General features: G+C 40.6%; 1 long non-coding RNA gene across 2 annotated transcripts in view; it reads right to left on the bottom strand.

Moving 5' to 3' along the window:
* LOC112447549 (uncharacterized) overlaps positions 1–13,964 on the bottom strand; it is a 36,590-nt gene that overhangs the window by 19,246 nt on the left and 3,380 nt on the right. The window contains exon 2 of one of the 2 annotated variants that reach the window (XR_009495124.1): positions 8,154–8,263. The exons of the other annotated variant lie outside the window; for it this stretch is intronic. This is a non-coding gene — a long non-coding RNA (uncharacterized lncRNA). The remainder of the gene's footprint in view (positions 1–8,153; positions 8,264–13,964) is intronic. 2 annotated transcript variants of the gene reach the window in all.

Genomic DNA, 13,964 nt, shown 5'->3' with positions numbered 1-13,964 from the left:
CTATGATGACCTACAAGGCCTTCTAGAACTAACACCAAAAAAAGATGTCCTTTTCATTATAGGGGACTGGAATGCAAAAGTAGGAAGTCAAGAGATACCTGAAGTAAAAGGCAAACTTAGCCATTGAAGCAGGGCAAACTTAGCCTTTGAAGCTGGGCAAAGGCTAATAGAGTTTTGCAAAGAGAATGCACTGGTCATAGCAAACATCCTCTTCCAACAACACAAGAGAAGATACTACACATGGACATCACCAGATGGTCCATACTAAAATCAGATTGATTATGTTCTTTGCAGCCAAAGATGGAGAAGCTCTATACAGTCAGCAAAAAGACCAGGAGCTGACTGTGGCTCAGATCATGAACTCCTTATTGCCAAATTCAGACTTACATTGAAGAAAGTAGTGAAAACCACTAGACCATTTAGATATGACCTAAATCAAATCCCTTATGACCACACAGTGGAAGTGACAAATAGATTCAAGGGATTAGATCTGATAGAGTGCCTGAAGAACTATGGATGGAGGTTCGTAGCATTGTATAGGAGGCAGTGATCAAGATTATCCCCAAGAAAAAGAAATGCAAAAAGGCCAAATGGTTTTCTGAGGAGGCCTTACAAATAGCTGTGAAAAGAAGAGAAGCAAAAGGCAAAGGAGAAAAGGAAAGATATACCCATTTGAATGCAGAGTTGCAAACAATAACAAGGAGAGATAAGAAAGCCTTCCTTAGTGATCAATGCAAGGAAATAGAAGAAAACAACAGAATGGGAAAGACTAGAGATCTCTTCAAGAAAATTAGAGATACCAAGGGAACATTTCATGCAAAGATGGGCTCGATAAAGGACAGAAGTGGTATGGACCTAACAGAAGCAGAAGATATTAAGAAGAGGTGGCAAGAATACACAGGAGAACTGTACAAAAAAGATCTTCATGACCAAGATAATCACGATGGTGTGATCACTGACCTAGAGCCAGACATCCTGGAATGTGAAGTCAAGTGGGCCTTAGGAAGCATCACTACGAATGAAGCTAGTGGAGGTGATAGAATTCCAGTTGAGCTATTTCAAATCCTGAAGGATGGTGCTGTGAAAATGCTGCACTCAATATGCCAGCAAATTTGGAAAACTCAGTAGTTGCCACAGGACTGGAAAAGGTCAGTTTTCATTCCAATCCCAAAGAAAGGCAATAGCAAAGAATCCTCAAACTACCGCACAATTGCATTCCTTTCACACACTAGCAAAGTAGCTCAAAATTATCCAAGCCAGGCTTCAACAGTACATGAACCGAGAACTTCCAGATGTTCAAGGTGGATTCAAAAGACAAAAGAGCCAGAGATCAAATTGCCAACATCCGCTAGATCATCGAAAAGGCAAGAAAGTTCCAGAAAAACATCTATTTCTGCTTTATTGACCATGCCAAAGTCTTTAACTGTGTGTGGATCACCACAAACTGTGGAAAATTCTTCAAGAGATGAGAATACCAGACCACCTTACCTGCCTCCTGAGAAATCTGTATGCAGATCAAGAACCAACAGTTAGAAGTGGACATGGAACAAATCAGGTTGGAACAAAGACTGGTTCCAAATCGGGAAAGGAGTATGTCAAGGCTGTATATTGTCACCCTGCTTATTTAACTTTTATGCAGAGTACATCATAAGAAATGCCAGGCTGGGTGAAGCACAAGTTGGAATCAAGATTTCTGGGAGAAATATCAATAACCTCAGATAAGCAGATGACACCACTCTTATGGCAGAAAGTGAAGAAGAACTAAAGAACCTCTTGATGAAAGTGAAAGAAGAGAGTGAAAAAGTTGGTTTAAAGCTCAACATTCAGAAAACTAAGATCATGGCATCTGGTCCCATCACTTCATGGAAAATAGATGGGGAAACAATGAAAACAGTGAAAGACTTTATTTTCTTGGACTCCAAAATCCCTGCAGATGGTGACTGCAGCCATGAAATTAAAAAACCCTTGCTCCTTGGAAGATAAGCTATGACCAACCTAGACAGCATAGTAAAAAGCAGAGATATTACTTTGCCAACAAAGGTCTGTCTAGTCAAAGCTATGATTTTTCCAGTAGTCATGTATGGATGTGTGAGCTGGACTATAAAGAAAGCTAAGTGCTGAAAAATTGATGCTTTTGAATTGTGGTATTGGAGAAGACTTTTGAGAGTCCCTTGAACTGCAAGGAGATCCAACGAGTCCATCCTAAAGGAAATCAGTCCTGAATATTCATTGGAATGACTGATGCTGAAGCTGAAGCTCCAATACTTTGGCCACCTGTTGGAAGGAACTGACTCATTGGAAAAGACCCTGATGCTGGGAAAGACTGAAGGTAGGAGGAGAAGGGGACAACAAAGGATGAGATGGTTGTATGGCATCACTGACTCGATGGACATGATTTTGAGTAACCTCTGGGAGTTGCTGATGGACTGGGAAGCCTTGTGTGCTACAGTCCATGGGGTCACAAAGAGTTGGACATAACTGAGTGACTAAACTAACGGATAAACTGGATTGGGGGGGAAACTCCTGCAGGGAAGCCCATTTTACAAATAAGAAAACTGAGGTCCTCAGAGGTCAAATATCACAACCACAAATTAATAATTGGTGGAGCCAGAAATCAGACACAACAGGTCTCTCTGCACCCAACATTTCCCCTCTTTCCATGGTTGGAAGTTAACATATATTCATTGTACAGTTCCAACATGAAGTGTGTTATTTACCTAGGGTTGCTATAACAAATTACCACTGGTGGCCTTATAACCTGGAAATTTATTCTCTCATAGTTCTGAAAACCAGGTATCTAAAATCAAGATGTCAGAAGGACTGATTCCTTAGAGGGAGAATTTATTCCATGCTTCTTTCCTAGGTAGTGGGAGCTGCAGGCAATTCTTGGTGCTCCTTGACTTGTAGGGGCATCATTCCTATATCTGCTTCCATCTTCACATGGCCTTCATGTTTCTCCTTTGTGTCTGTGTATCTTAAATCCCCCTTCCCTTCTCTTATAAGAAAACTAGTCATCGATTTAGGACCCATTCTATCTATCCAAGGCTTCCCTGATAACTCAGTTAGCAAAGAATCCGCCTACTATGCAGAGGACCCCAGTTGAATTCCTGGGTCAAGAATATCAGCTGGAGAAGGGAAAGGCTACCCACTCCAGTATTCTTGGGCTTCCCTAGTGGCTCAGTTGGTAAAGAATCCGCCTGCAATGCAGGAGACGTGGGTTCAATCCCTGGGTTGGGAAGATCCCCTGGAGAAGGGAAAGGCTACCCATTCCAATATTTTGGCCTAGAGAATTCCATGGACTATATATAGTCCACACCAAGAGTGGGACACGACTCATCGACTTTCACTTCACTTCTATCAATCCAGGATTATCTCATCTCAAGAACCTTAACTTGGACTTCCCTGGTGGTCCAGTGGTTAAGAATCTGCCTACCAATGCAGAGGATATGGGTTCAACTGGCCTGAGAGGATTCCACATGCCACAGAGCAACTAAACCCATTTGCCACAACTACTGGGCCTGTGCTGTAAAGCCTGTGAGCTGCAAGGACTAGAGCCTGTGCTGTGCAACAAAAGAAGCCACCATGGTAAGAAGACCACACAACACAATTAGAGAGTAGCCCCACCTCACCACAACTACAGAAAATCCATGCGCAGCACATAAGACCCCATGCAGCCAAAAAAATAAATAAATAAATTTTAAAAGAACGTTTTAAAAAAGAACCTTAATTATATCGGAAGAGATCGTATTTGAAATAAGGTTACATTGACAGGTAGGGCTTCCCTGGTGGCTCAGAGGTTAAAGCCTCTGCCTGCAATGTGGGAGACCTGGGTTCAATCCCTGGGTCAGGAAGATCCCCTGGAGAAGGAAATGTCAACCCATTTCAGTATTCTTGCCTGGAGAATCCCATGGACAGAGGAGCCTGGTGGGCTACAGTCCATGGGGTCGCAAAGAGTCAGACATGATTGAGCGACTTCACTTTCACTTTCACTTTTCACTTTGACAGGTACCTGAGGTTACAACTTGGACTTATCCTTTGTGGGGACATTATTCAGAACATTATACAAAGCACATTGTTTACAAGCCTCTTCTAGCTTTTGTTTGTCGGCTGGAGATCTCAAGTTATTCCAGGGGTTTGTGAAGAATTTTTGAGCATGTGCACAGCCTTTGGCATGCAGGCCATCTTCCAGACTACCAGGAATAAGTAGAAGTTTACCAAGACCCATTGTGACTGTCTCATTCCCTTTATCTCCCTGGTAAATTTCTCACCAGCCTGTTGGCTTCTTGTTTATTCCAGCTAGGAGTACGACATCAGGCTAGCTGCATTGTTAGCCTTCCCTGTTTATTTGCCATTTCTAACAATAACTGAGGGCATGCGGTTTCCCACTCTCCTCTCCAAATCAATCTGGCCTCCTGTAGTAGCTAAGCTTCTCTTTTTCTTGGCTTGTTCACCCCGGCCAAACTATCACATGATAGAACTGAGGGAGATAGAATGGAAGTGCATGCACATGCCTACTAAGTCACTTCAGTTCCCTTTGTTACAAGTCAGCCAGGCTCCTCTGTCCATGGGAGTCTCCAGGTAAGAATAATAGAATGGGTTGGAATGCTCTCCTCCAAGGGATCTTCCTGATGTAGGGCAGTTTCCTGGATTGGCAGGTGGGTTCTTTACCATTAGCATCACCTGGGAAGCCCAGAATGGAAGTTCAGTTCAGTTCAGTTCAGTTCAGTCACTCAGTCGTGTCCGACTCTTTGCAACCCCATGAATTGCAGCACACCAGGCCTCCCTGTCCATCACCAACTCCCGGAGTTCACTCAAACTCATGTCCATCGAGTCAGTGATGTCATCCAGCCATCTCACCCTCCATCGTCCCCTTCTCCTCCTGCCCCCAAGCATCAGAGTCTTTTCCAGTGAGTCAACTCTTCGCATGAGGTGGTCAAAGGACTGGAGTTTCAGCTTTAGCATCATTCCTTCCAAAGAACACCCAGGACTGATCTCCTTTAGAATGGACTGGTTGGATCTCCTTGCAGTCCAAGGGACTCTCAAGAGTCTTCTCCAACACTCACAGTTCAAAAGCATCAATTCTTCGGCACTCAGCTTTCTTCACAGTCCAACTCTCACATCCATACATGACTACTAGAAAAACCACAGCCTTGACTAGAATGGAAGTAGCCCAGGTTAATACAGCATGGACTCATTGCTTGTACCTGAGGTTCATAGTTCTTGTAAAATAAACACTGTTCAATTTGTTGTATGCCCTAAGTCAATTTCCAGACCTCTGAAATGGTTGTTTTGGGTACTGTTATCCAGTTTATCATTGCTTTCTTGGAAGAAGATTTGCTATGCTCCTCACTGTCATTCAAATCTCTCTCTTTTTTCACTCCAATCTCTTGCTATTAACTACAAAAAAAGAACCATTGCCACATTGCTACTGTACACTCAGTAGTAAAAGGAGAGAAGCAGAGAAGTCTTCAGAAATACACTTTCTGCACGGTAGGGATGGGCTTGGATGGAGTGGAAATTGACAACGATTTAGTTTCTTTTTCCCTGCAAGCATATTTATTGTTTACATCTCTCAATATCTCAATAGTAAAAGAAAGGGTATTATTGCCTAAGCTTACATTTTACAGAATATAAATATAAAAGGAAGAGTTCAAGATCTAGATAAAATAATCCATCCATCAAGATTCAAATTGCTACAGCAATTACAGATTACTCTGTATACACACTCAAAATATTCTCATCTATTATCATTGTCCAGGGAACATATCAAGTCATTTAAAATATTTATGAAGGTTTTTTTACTTTATAAATCTATAAACCTATTATTACGAAGTTTCCATAGCTCTTCTTTCTCTGACTAGGAAGCCAAATCATTGAAAACCACTCCTTTTTATAATACAGTTCAGTTAAAAGGTGGTATCTGTAATCATTCATTGTTGACTTTGGAGCTATCAAGATACAAAGTAACTCTATTCTTCCAAAGTAACTATCTATTCTATTCTTTCACCTGTGCATGCCCAGAAACACAACTGCAAGATAGAGTTTATTTCAGAGGCTACAAACTGGTAATTTCTGGCTGAGGTTTTATTTAGCTCTTATTATATGTTTTTAAATATTGAGCTGATCATTTAAAACATCATATTTCACATAAAAATATGACTACCTGCTTTAAAAAAAAAAAGGTCTAGTTACCAAACCTAATACTGTCTGCCCTTTTTATAAAGGGCAAGAAATCTCCAATATGTTGCTATCCCACTTGTCCCTGTAGTTTTCTAACACTGAGAACCAGTCAGCTCCAATCAGTCATTTCACTTGCATTATTCTTCTTCTTGTGGTACAGAAATATTTTTGTAAATGTCTTTATTTAAAATGGGAAGAAAAAATAGAAACTAAGAAGGCTAAAAGATATTTCACCCAGTTCTCATCTCTTTATGCCTTCTGTCTAGCCCCATAAGCATTTGAGTTTGTGATCTTCCCTTTTTGTTCCTAGATTAAAACCAAATAATCCCTTATAAAAAAATAATTCAAAATTGTGGGGTTCTTGATTATCAGGTTGGCCTATGCCAGAAGGTAGTACAGAAGCTATCCAAAAATCAAAATTGATTGCATAATATAGTGGTTACAGGCCTAGATCCTAGAATCAGATTACTTGAGTTCAAATCCTGGCTTTGCCACTACGGATTTTGCGATCGCAGGCAAATTATTTAATACCTCTGAGATTCAGTTGCCTATAAAATGGAGATAATAAAAGCATCCACCTTGTAAGGTCGTCTGAGAGTGAAATTAAGTGCTGAGAACTATGCCTGGTAAGTAGTAAATGCTACATACATGTTTGCTATTATTATTATAGAAAAACCACCACCCCTATAAACACTCCCACACTGTTCAGTGTCAATGTGAACAGTCATGTTCTATAAAACTAAACCATCTCTAGGATACGTGTAAACATTTTTATGAAATTATATCTACACAATTAAAATTAAATAGAGAACAAAGCAATTATCTAATACATTGAACTAATGGAGACAGTTAATTTGCCTCGATAATTAAGGTCCTAATTTTTTTAACCTTCCAAAGCAGCTAGTAGAGCTTGGGTCCTGAAATGTCTAAATAGCTACATAAAATCTCCAAATTACTCACTTTTCCTATGTATTCATAGCTTTTTTAAAGTAGCTTGTTTAAAAACAAGAATTATGTCTTCAATAAAAAGTTCCCCTTATAGTTCTATGAATATTGATGCCCCATCTAACTACAAGTTCCCTGAGCTCTCTACTCTACCTCTGACTTCTTCCTTTCTGAAAGGAGATATTTACACCTCAACTTCCTTCCCATTGTCTCCAAAAACCTCTGCTTGGATGGCTGAAAATGAATTGTAATCCAAGACAAGGCAAGGAAAGAAAATTAAAATGTACCTAATTCAAAGGAATATACAAAGCATCATTAAAATTTTTACAAAAATAGACCAAAGACAGCTATTAGATTCAATGCATAATGAAATACACATTCCATTAAGGTGGTAAAGAGGAAATACATGGCATGAATACCATTGATCAACACTCAGTGAGTCTTAATTATCTATCCTGGAAGCAACCTATTCACTGAAACACTGCCCAGCAAGACAGGGAGTTCCCTGCACTTCAGCCCTACATGGAATGTGAAAACTGTAGTCCCAGGGAGGACTCATCCTAGGCCATTCTGGTTTCCAAAGGCTCTACTTTCAACGCCAGGGTAGTTTATGATGTCTGCTGGAGACTCCCAGGGCAAAATTAGACATTATGTTGGTGGATTTGATCAACCCACTCAAAATAGCTACATCAAAATGTCAAGTTTTGGTTTTTTTTAATTACCAAGTAATGTATGCTACAAAGATTCCTCATCTTTACTTCAATCCTGGAGCTCAGGGATAGAGGGTCAGCCTCAAGAATGATACATCTCACATGACAAGGAATTTTTTTCCTTGCAAGGATAATAGTTCTTAGAAAATTCCCAGTTTGAATATCAAGGTTCCATAGAAATAGAGAGGATGCTACAAAAAGCCAGTTTCAAATGGGGCCACTGAAGAAGACATTAATAAAACAGTGAACATCAGGTTCTGGCTACACAGTAAGTATTTTAAAAGTCCAGGGGTCAAATCTGGAGCTAACTTTTCCTACCCCATCTGGTCTAGCAGCTCCTTCCTGCTTTCAAACTCACTTTGTCTTCATTAAATTTATTATTTCATAAAACTGAATTAAAGCACTGACAGGTGAAGCAATTTGGATACCTGGAAAAGAGACAAAATATATTTGTTTGCAAAGTGTTCACTTAGAGAATCAAACTACTCAAAACACTATAAACACAAACAAACTATATATATATGTGTATATATATATATATACACACACACACACACACACACACACACACACACACACACACACACATACATGAGCAGAGCAACTTAAGAGCCCTTTGTATTTTGGGACTAATATAAGCTTTGGACCAAGCAAGACTGAGGGCAAAGAATAGTGGACGACAAATTTGAAAATTGGGTTACAGTCCAGAACATTTACACAACACACTTTGCCTGTGTAACACTGCACAGAACTCTGCTCCTCTCTGGCATCAGTAAGCAAAGTGACCAGGTTAGACTGAAAAGTTCTCTTACAGCTTTGACTAGAACTTAATACAAAGAATACCAAAAACTTTCAAAACGTTTATTGCCTTGTATTCCATAATGGTATGATTTAAATTATTAGGAAATTCCTGAGCTTTTCAGTTCAGTGGAGTTTGTTAAAACAGGCTTTGTCCAGGGTATCATAAACTGAGCCTTTTAATATACACAGAATGTTCAATAAAGAATCAGTTAGTATAAAGTAAAATTAAACATGGAAACTTCCTGGGGTGTAGTCTGAGAAAGAAAGTAGATGGTATGTTTAAAACTACAAATCTTCCCCAGAAAATAATACACAAATCTGCATTTTTGCATACAATTTTAGAAGACTCACTGACCCTTAGAACGTTCTGGGGAAAACTGGAATCTGAACATGAGAACTTTTGGGGGGTGTGGAGCAAGGTGACCCACCTGCTATCCCTGGGTTGGGAAGATGCCCTGAATCAGAAAGGAAAGCCTACCCACTACAGTATTCTGGCCTGGAGAATTCCAAGGACTGTTACAGTCCTTGGGGTTACAAAGAGTCAGACATGACTGAGCGACTTTCACTTTCACAAAACAATGTGGGAGAAGGGTATTTATGTGCTACTTTGCTTAAAATCTAAATGTAATGTAATTGGAGCTACGTCAGTGGCTCAGACGGTAAAGAATTTGCCTGCAATGAGGGAGACCCTGGTTCAATCCAGTTTCAATCCTGGGTCAGGAAGATCCCTCGAGAAAGGAATGGCTACCCCCTCCAGTATTCTTGCCTGGAGAACCTCATGGAGAGAGGAGCCTAGCGGGCTATAGTCCGGGGGGTCACAAAGAGATACGATTGAGCGACTAACACTTTCACATTTTCACTACAATATAAAAAGCTTATTATTACTAGTCTTCAGCTAGAAGCCAAATGCAGCATTTTTAGTCACATTAAAGCTTTTGAAAACATTAACAGAATATTTTCATTCATCCATTCTGAAGAGGAAATGCTGTTCATTTTCAAAGACAAGTTTTCTTTTCATTCTGAAGAAAAAATAAATTCAACAAAAGGCATGATGAGATGCCCTCTTCTGTTTCTAAGCAGTTAGTGCAGGGTTAGTGAATGCTATAAACGTGGAGGATTTCATATTAAACTGTGAACACAGCAGGATTTTAAAATCCTAAAGTACTCTATTGACCTCCAGCCATTGGAATATCTCCTTATGCAGCAGAAGTTCCTCTTCGCCAATTAAAAAGTCCTCATTCCTCTCTGTGTGTCATAGCACACCCTGTTCCTGGCTGAGAAGAAAATAAAATTAACCTTGGGCGGGCGGACTTGTGCCTGATTTCCCTGGGTGAGTGAATGAGCTCACCAAATGTATAAATAATGTGCCCAGGTCCTCTGGTTGCTCGGTTTTTTGATATTTATTGCCTAGAGCCTTGAGCACAATTCTAAACTGTTAATGTGTTAAATATTTTCACCAGGGCTTGATTCCGGTTGCTGAAAAACCAATAAGATAACAGTAAACCCAGGAGGACAGCCCAAACTTCCTGTTCTTTCTTGGCAGAGCTTTGCTGCGCAACTTGCAAAGTTTGACAAATCATGCAAAGAACCAAATGTAAAAGGACAGTTCCGAGATCCACACTGAGGTGCTTGGAGCATAGTTGTTGCAGTGCAACTACTTCTGGGCCGCTGCCAGTCGCATCTGGGCAGGAAGGAAATGCAAATTAAAAGGAAACATTAGGGCATTTTAGAGCAAAGCCATTTTTCAGCAAAAGCTCAGTGCTAACACTAAAGAATAAAGACGGTATTGTGTAGTTTTAAACTGAAGTGATTGATTCTTTTCCTGGGTTCTTCTAAACTGCTTCCTTCCCTCTTCGCTGGAGGCCCTGAGGGGTTTTGGTGAGGGTAGTGGCTGTTCTCATCCTTGGTACTTCACACAACTTCTTTTCATCTCCTTCCACTACAGAAAGGGAGTCTGTCCTTATAAAAGAGGTGTAACCAAGCCAGAAAGAAAAACACCAATACAGTATACTAACGCATATATATGGAATTTAGAAAGATGGTAACAATAACCCGGTGTACGAGACAGCAAAAGAGACACTGATGTATAGATCAGTCTTATGGACTCTGTGGGAGAGGGAGAGGGTGGGGAGATTTGGGAGAATGGCATTGAAACATGTAAAATATCATGTATGAAATGAGATGCCAGTCCAGGTTCGATGCACGATGCTGGATGCTTGGGGCTGGTGCACTGGGACGACCCAGAGGGAGGGTATGGGGAGGGAGGAGGGAGGAGGGTTCAGGATGGGGAACACAGGTATACCTGTGGTGGATTCATTTTGATATTTGGCAAAACTAATACAATATTGTAAAGTTTAAAAATAAAATAAAATTTTAAAAAAAGAGGTGTAACCTTTGCTGAAATCAAAGTTATTTGCCTTTTTTGTTGTTTTTTAATCATTTTCAAAACTGAACAAATAACTCTAATCTAGAAAACTAGACTTTGGAATCAGAAGTGAATTTTAGACCCATCTTTACTATTTACCGGCCCTTTGAACTTGAGATTCTTCCACCATAAGATTCAGAAATAGATCTGTTTCCTGTTACACTATCAAATGTCTGTTAAGATGAAATGAGATTATATATTGGAAATGCACTTAACACCATTCTTCGCCCTTTATATTTATTACCTCATTTAACCCTCACAGCAGCTTTACAAGGTAAAGACTATTTTATTCCTATATTACAGATAAGAAAACTAACAAAGAGAAATTAAGTGATTTGTCTAAGACCTCCCAGCTACTAACATCAGAATTTCAGACCCTCAGACCCAGGTAGTCTGATTCTAGAGCTCAGACTTCTTTCAACCACGCATACTACCCTCCAGGATGGATGTCAATTGTCATTCATTCATTTATTCATCAGGTATTTACTGATTGTCTACTATGTGCCACACACACTCTTTGTTTATAACTGAAAAAAAAAATTATCAAATCAATGAGGTTTTTTTGTTTTGTTTTGTTTTTAGGGCTTCCCTGATGGATCAGATGGTAAAGAGTCTGCAGGAGACCCAAGTTTGATCCCTGAGTCAGGAATATTCCTGGAGAAGGAAATGCAACCCATTCCAGTATTCTCGCCTGGAGAATCCCATGGACAGAGGAGCCTTGGGTGCTATGTCCATGGGGTCACAAAAGTTGGACACAACTGAGCAACTAACACACATTCACACACACTTGCACACACAATGAGATTTTTATTACTTTTCATTTTTACTTTCTTCATCCTACAGGAAATGAATAAAACACAGTGCAAGAAGAAGAAATGACCTCCTCACCGAGACCTTTATTCAAAATAGCCTCATAGAACTTTAAGATGCTACACTTCAGAGGCAAGGACCCCTCTGTGATGCAGACTCAGTGACTGTGATAAGAGGAGCTGGGGTCTGGGAGGCGACGATGCATGGCAGACGTTGTCCCACCTACAGCAGGTGCAGGGGGGTGGGGAGCCGGGGGGAAGGCCACAAAAGAACAGGCAAGCTAAATCAGAATCAGGATTTTCTGCTCACTGAACAGCAGAATCACTAAACAGCAAACCCCAAAGCTTGAGACATCTGATCTTGAGCCTACTTCACCTGGCTGCTGTAAGATCCCGGGAGAAAATTCGAGCTGTGAACACACTGCTGCTGCTACTGCTGCTAAGTCGCTTCAGTCGTGTCTGACTCTGTGCGACCCCATAGATGGCAGCCCACGAGGCTCCCCCGTCCCTGGGATTCTCCAGGCAAGAACACTGGAGTGGGTTGCCATTTCCTTCTCTAATGCATGAAAGTGAAAAAATAAAGTGAAGTCAGTCACTCAGTCATGTCCGACTCCTAGAGACCCCATGGATCACAGCCTACTAGGCCCCTCCATCCATGGGATTTGCCAGGCAAGAGTACTGGACTGGGTTGCCATTGCCTTCTCTGGTGAACACACTAGCTGGATGCAAAGTGCTCTACAGTGTTAGATGTAATGACCAGGCATTTTGCAATGAGTGACCTTCACCTCAGCAAGAACTCCAAAATTTGTAGCTCTATAGAGGAGACATAGTATTTAATTTTTTAAATTATGGAAAGGAGATTAAAATCCCAGAATTCATTGATACTTACAATCATCTAGAAAAAAATTATCATTAGGAAAAGCATAACTAATAGTTTCAACACCAATAAGTCTTTCTCTTCCAACATAATTGAGAACTTCAAATAAGTTTAACTTCATTAGTCAATCACCTGCCCCTGTAGCAAGTTATTCCTATTATTTACTCTGCTTTTAAGAAAGTGAAAATTTTAATGAAACAAGATTATACAGGATTTTGATATTCTGTGAGTGCTAAGTAGCGTCAGTCGTGTCAGTCTCTTTGCAACACTATGGACTGTAGCAGCCCACCAGGTTCCTCTGTCCAAGGGATTCTCCAGGCAAGAATACTGGAGTGGGTTGCCATTTTCTTCTCCAGGGGATCTTCATGACCCAGGGATAGAACCCGCATCTCTTTATGTCTTCTGCATTGGCAGGAGATAAGAAATGTATGTATTTGGATTTCGTCTCTGATACTAGACTAGCACAGAGCTCCTAAAACCCTTGTATTATAATTTCCTAAGTGGTTGGGGTGAGAGGATTCTTTTGCTATACATTGTAAGTCACTTTCAACCCCACCTGAATTTATGAGGTGACTCTCAGTGGACTATTAGATAGTTTCAGGATGGGGTGGTTTCCAGAGTAACCAGTCTGGTTACTGGTTAGAAGGTTGGAACTTTCAGCTCCACCCTGACCTCCAAGACAAAGAGAGGGGTTGGAAATTGAGTTAATTACCAAATGGCCAATGATTTAATCAATCATGCCCACATAATAGAACCTCCATAGAAACCCTAAATGACAGCATTTAGAGAGCTTTTGGTTTGGTGCATGCATTCCTGTGCCAGAAAGGTGGCATACCCTAATTCTGTGGGGACAGAAGCTCCTGCATCCTTTCCAGACTCATGCTATGGTACCTCTTCATCCAGCTGTTCATTTGCACCCTTTATAATATCCTTTACAAAAAAACCAGTAATAGTAGTAAGGTGTTTTCCTTAGTTCTGTGAGCTATTATAGCAAATGATCAAACCTGAGGAGGGGTTCAGGGGAGCCTCAGATTTGTAGCCAAGTCATAGAGAAGAGTGGTTTACCTGGGGACCCACTACCTGCTTTTCAAGTAAAGGGCTGTTTTATGGGACTGAGTCCTTAACCTCAAGGGTCTCTCACTCTGGGTAGTTATTGTCAAATTGAATTAAACTGTAGGACAGCCCCCATTGGAGTCCACAGAGAATTGGAGAATTGC

Source organism: Bos taurus, chromosome 1 (genome assembly GCF_002263795.3).
Source record: "Bos taurus isolate L1 Dominette 01449 registration number 42190680 breed Hereford chromosome 1, ARS-UCD2.0, whole genome shotgun sequence".
Classification (NCBI taxonomy): Eukaryota; Metazoa; Chordata; class Mammalia; order Artiodactyla; family Bovidae; genus Bos; species Bos taurus.
Note: the sequence above shows the minus strand (reverse complement) of the source record. Positions and strands in the feature narration are given on the sequence as shown.